Genomic DNA, 5990 nt, shown 5'->3' with positions numbered 1-5990 from the left:
AAGTTTATATGTTACTAATGTTTGTATGGTAACATATTTCATGTTCCGTATAGATGATGATGGTGATATCTGCATAGAATTTACAAAGAGTTTTTATAGACACAATTTTACTTTTTCACACAATAAGCCTGTGAGGTATTCAGGGCAGATTTTTTTTTTATCTTCATTTGACACATAGGACAACTTTGAATTCTGTTTGTTATTAATGGATTGAAGCCTGGACCCAGGTTTCTTGACCCCAATTTCAGAACATTTTGTGCAACCGTGTTCTCAATCGGGGCTGCACATCAGAATCATCTGGATAGAGCTTAAAAATATCCTAATGCCCTGGCTGAACCCCAGACCACTGAAATCAGAATTACTTGGCATGAGACCCAGGCAATAGTATTTGACACAGATCCTCAGATCACACCAATGAGAACCATGTTGCCCAACATCATGTTTCCTCCTTAAGGAAAAAGTGGCATTTAGAAACTATAATGTATAAATTTATAATGTATAAAGGCCAAAATGTGATCCTACAAAGATTTTAATTATAATTTTTTTTATTATGTTTTGTTGGTCACCATACAGTACAACATTAGTTTTTGATGTGGTGATCCACAATTCATTGTTTGCATATAACACCCAGTGCTCCATGCAGTATGTGCCTTCCTTAATACCCATCATCGGGCTAACCCATCCTCCCACCCCCCCACCCCTCTAAGACCCTCAGTTTGTTTCTCAGAGTTCATAGTCTCTCATGGTTCTTCTCCCCCTCCGATTCCCCTCCCTTCATTTTCCCCTTCCTTCCCCTAATGTCCTCCATGCTATTCCTTATGTTCCACAAATGAGTGAAACCATATGATAATTGTCTTCCACTGTTTTATTCAATAATTATTTATTGGGAATCTTCTAAATGCCAGGAGGCACTATTCTAGAAGATACCACAGTGAACACGACAAGGTTCTTGGCAGTCTGGTTACCCCGCCAGCATGATTATCACCTTGGTGAGACAGAGTGACCTTCTCTCCTGGCGCTGAGTCTTTCTCATTCTTGCACCACTTCTTAATTTGACCCTGATGCTCATCACTTTCTTCCTATGTGAGGTGCAAAGCGCCATGAGACCAGCGGGACACAGGAACCCTAAGAAATCTTCTGTTGTGTAAAGGTGCATGTGAAAAATTCTCTCAGAGCTCAGAGTAAAGAAAAATATCTTCTGCTACCTGATAGGCTTTCTTCTGTTATAACAAGGAGAGCCATGTAATCCATCATGCTCTACTTTTTGAGTTGACTGCTAAGAAGCTTGGAACTATGTTTTGTGTATGTCTGGTTGGTTTCCTTCACTGCCTCTCTTCTGGCATGCTTCCCTCTGTATCAGTCAGCCCTCTTAACCCTTAAGTAAGGTCACTGTGGAGAAATTAATGAAGATCTGGGGAGAGTTAAGGGAAACCAAAAAGCTATGGTGGAATGTTCTGGTGCTAGCTGTGGCCAGGGCTAGCTGTCTTATCTGGGCACTAGCAAGCCCTTCCAGCCTGGGCCTGGAGAAGAAATGAGAGACAGCAGTTGCTGGAACATGGAAGGAGCTTGCAGCTCTAGGAGCAGGCTGCTGGCACGAGCTGGGACTCTTGGTGGAGGGCTGTAACCACCACAAAGCCAAGGCCCTGCAGGGAAGGAGCCTGGAGCAATTTTATCAACATCTTTCTCTTTTTGCCCTTCAGTCCCTTGCCGGGGATGGTCATTGGCCCAAAGAGCCAGAAACCAGACGGCAAAGGGGCCCAATTGATAAATTCCCTTGAGGTCAGTGTCCCAGGACAAAAAGCAGGGCGAAGGGGGGATCTGGAAGGGCAAGCAGTGACTGTCAGTGGCCCGTTGTCACTAGAAATGACCCTTACACTTTTAGTGGCTTTTATTACAACTGTGCCTTTTATTGTTTGCTACTTATTATCTCATGTTATTTTTTCTAATTTAAAACTAGGCTGGGTATAAAAAAATAAATGGGTAAAAGTTTAGAAATGGGAGTAAAACCCTAATATAACACCATTTGTTGTGGTTGAAGACACATAAAAGAAATATAAGATCATCACCATCTTTTTTACATGTCCATTCCAATTTTAGGAATTCTTGAGGGAAATAAACCGACACTGTCATCTTTATGATTGAATCATCTTTCTTTGTATCTCTAACAGTTGTAGGATCCATCCATATATCTTACAATAAACCAGAGGGTTGATTGTTTTCCAACAGATCCATATATTGCTCTTTTGGGATTTTACTAGAGTAAATTCTCTTGTCATATCTATATATATTTTAATTCGGTTACAGAAGCCCAGGATTCCATGTGCCATTTCTTTTCTTTCTTTTTTGTTTTTACATGTTTTTTGTTTAAGGGTTTGAAAACAACAGAAAGTGTAAGAAGAAAATGATTCTACAACCCCTCCACCTAGAAATAACCACTATAAACACTTGGGCTTGTTTTCTTTATATTTATTTATGGTTTCTTTTACCATCACCACAACCACCACCATGACAGCACTTATTAAGGGCTTGGCACTATTCTGAGTACTTCACCATATGAAGTAGAAACTCCTATGATCTTTGTCTCACAGATAAGGAAACTGAGACAGGTAAAGCTTATATAATTTGACATGTAAGTGGCGAGACTGGGATTTGAAACAGAACCCTGTGGCTTAGGCATTCACACTCCACGTCCCAAAACGCAGCGATAGGATAACAGTTATAAACAACAGTAGCAGAAGGAAAAACCAGGGTAAGACCATAAAATGGAATCAGGAATTACACTAAAAACTCCAAGCCATAAAAACCTTTATCCTTGCCTCTGACTCTCCACAACGTTTCCTCTAAGTTTGTAAGCTACCAGGTCCAAAAAGGGATCCTGAGCAATTACAATATTCTTAGTGTTCATAAGATTAAAAACAGATCAAATCATCAACAGGAATACTGCTATCGTTGATGTTATGATCAGGCAAAAGTAATCTTATAAATACTTGGCCATTGTATAATGTAACCAATGATGCTATTTGTTCATTTATCATTTTCTTATTATTAAACACCTATTCTGGGTCAGATATTGCTCCAGTGCTAACAATACAGTAGTCAATAAGTTTTTGTGTTAGGGATCTTATAGTGGAAGACTCAGACAGTAAGCAAGTAAATACATGAAAAATATATCATTTTAAGTAGGGGGAGAGGATGAGGGTGGCAGGGTGGAGAAAGGAAAGCCTACCTCAGCTGGAGCAAATGAGGAAGCTTGTGGTCTATGTCTTGTAGGATCCCTCAATGGAGACCAAGTGCAAGTCAGGAAAGGCAGTCACTTGGGGTGGACAAGCATAATCTCTGATCTAATCTACAGGGGCAGGCTGTAGATTTTAAGGAAAAATATATGAACTTATCTGTAATTATCTTGTAAATATAGTTTTAAAATGTTGTTCATCCAGGGGTTGGTACATATCAGCTAGTAGTGAGGTCTACCACTAATGAGCACCTGGAGTTTAATATGGACCATTGGTTCTCAAACATGAACTCACACCAGAATCCCAAGAAGGTTTATTAAACAAATTAGTCACCCACCCCGAAAGTCTTAGGTTGAGAGGGTCTGGGGTGAGGCCCAGTCATGTGCATCTGAGTTCCTAGGCATTGCTGTTGTTACTGCTTCAGGACCTACTTTTTGAGAACCACTGATACAGACCATTGGGTCTTAAGAAACAGTTCAGGTGATAACCATGGTGGAGACTGTGAGAGTAGGGGTGAGATATGAGGGTAGGGTGGAAATCCTCTTTAAAGAACTGAGTGGTCTAACCTAACTCGCCTTTGTAGAAAACCTTTCCATCATTCATATAGAAGTGAGCTGAAGAAGTGCTCGTTCCCAAGTAGGGCCAGGATTTCCCTGGGGAAATTGTTTTCCAAGTTCTCCAAGTCATGGACAAATGGACACTTGAAGCTCCAAGTTCTATTCCATTAGCCTGGCCCAAACTGTTTCAGCCGGGGAAACTTTCAGGAAGATGCAAACAGAGCACCTATGTCCTACATAAATTTTATCCTGGGAAAAATACATCAGAGAGTCATAAAATTATATTTTACATTGTTAAAAAAAACCCTTAAAATATACACGAGACTTTTCCAAATTAATAAAATGCTTTTGTAAACATCATTTTAATCGATAAACAACATTTCATCATATGATTAAATGTAATTTACTGAACCATTTACCTTTCGGAGATTTCTGCTGGTTTTTGTTCCTACAAATAATGGTGTAATGAATACCTGTGCACTGACAACTTTGTCCACATTTCTAATTATTCTAGATTACTTGAAGTGGAATTGCTGAGTCAAAATGAACATTTCTAAATTGCTTGAAGCATATTTCCATTTGTTATTTCTCATTAAGAGATATTTAAATTTGAATAATGTTGTAAGGACAACGTGACTGGCTTTCTTCTTTGCTATTTGAATAAGACCAAGTCTTCTTGTTCTAAAAACAACCAAAACAACCAAAACAAAAGCATGTGATTCATCTAGAAGGAAAAGAAATTTCACATCAAAGTCTTGAAAGAAAATTTATGAAAGTCTCTTTGAAGAGGCAGCAAATGGAAAACTGCTTCACAATACACAACTCAATTTCCTAAACACCGTCTTTAAACATCTCTCTTGCCTCAGAGTTGCATCTTTATAGCAGCTGCTTCCTCCTCAAAATCCCTTGTCTCTCTTTCTCTCCAACCCCAGCTGATTTCTCTCACCCTGTGTTTCCACCTTCCAGACCCAGATCCAGGCCCCTCTCATGTAAATAAACGTAAACTCTGATTTTTCTGGAGTCCGTAACTAAGTATGACCCTGATGAGTGAAATGAAGGCTCAGAAATGGATTGAACAGAGAATTCTCTTGAGAAGGCTTTGCCCTGTGAACACTGCAGAAATGCACTGCTTTGGCTGAGAACCCCTACTTAAGTTTGGCATTGGCCTCCACCTTTGGAAGGCTGAACAGCCAAACGCTTCCTCAGTATCATTTCTGGCCTTTCTGAACTTGCGTAGCCTCAATAATTGTGTGATTGGATTAAGTTCCAATCACATCTATCATATCTAATCATTGTAACAAAAGTCAACAATAGGAACAAAACATGTCAGTCAAATTTATTAACATTTGAATACTCGCTTTTAAATGTAGGGAAGCATTGTTGATGTAACTTGGAGTAAAAATCTCTTTATCTGTTTTATATGTTGAAATTCTGTTATTTCTTTGAAGCATGTATACACTTACTAATTTCAAGAGTGTAATATTGCAATAATTACTAATTATTATAAAGCTGTTAACTTTATGAACGAGAACAATAAGAAATTTTCAAACAGTTAAGTAGGTAAATTGATTCACTGTCAGTGTGAACATCGAGAGAAGGTATTAGCTAGATAACTTTAGGAAGAACTTTACATCCTTTTCTAGCCAACAAGTGCCTGAAAAATTAAAATAATAATACAAGGTCAAATAATAGAACTCAGTTTTATTCATAATTAGAATTTTTGTGGAATCATTTGGTATGCTAGCATGCCCAACATTAAAACAAATATTATAGAAATTATTTAATTTTGAGTCATTTAACCTAGCCATCTTTCAAGAAAAATTCCTTTCTAAGAGTTTCTGTGAGTGAACTAAAAGCAGAATGCCAATTTTTCCATCTCAAAATTTTATGAAGAGGAAAACCTTCATAATCAAGTAGAGCAGCATCCATGGTAAATTATAGTGGATCTGGCTATACGAAATATAAACTATAATGAAAATAAGAAAGTACTAGAGAAAAATGAAGTATCTAAAAAACTCTCTTCTCTTCTGCCATCAGTCTAGAGTGAGTCACTATTTAGCACAGCAAATGTGAAGGCAAGCAACCCCAGGAACAATCAAGCAACCGACCAAGCTAAAAAATTATTGCTCCAAATCTTGGTGGTACATTTGTGAAATTTAGCTAAGAAAGGTTAACCAATTATAATAATAATAATTTAGAC

Source organism: Neomonachus schauinslandi, chromosome 2 (assembly GCF_002201575.2).
Source record: "Neomonachus schauinslandi chromosome 2, ASM220157v2, whole genome shotgun sequence".
NCBI classification, from domain to species: domain Eukaryota; kingdom Metazoa; phylum Chordata; class Mammalia; order Carnivora; family Phocidae; genus Neomonachus; species Neomonachus schauinslandi.
Note: the sequence above shows the minus strand (reverse complement) of the source record.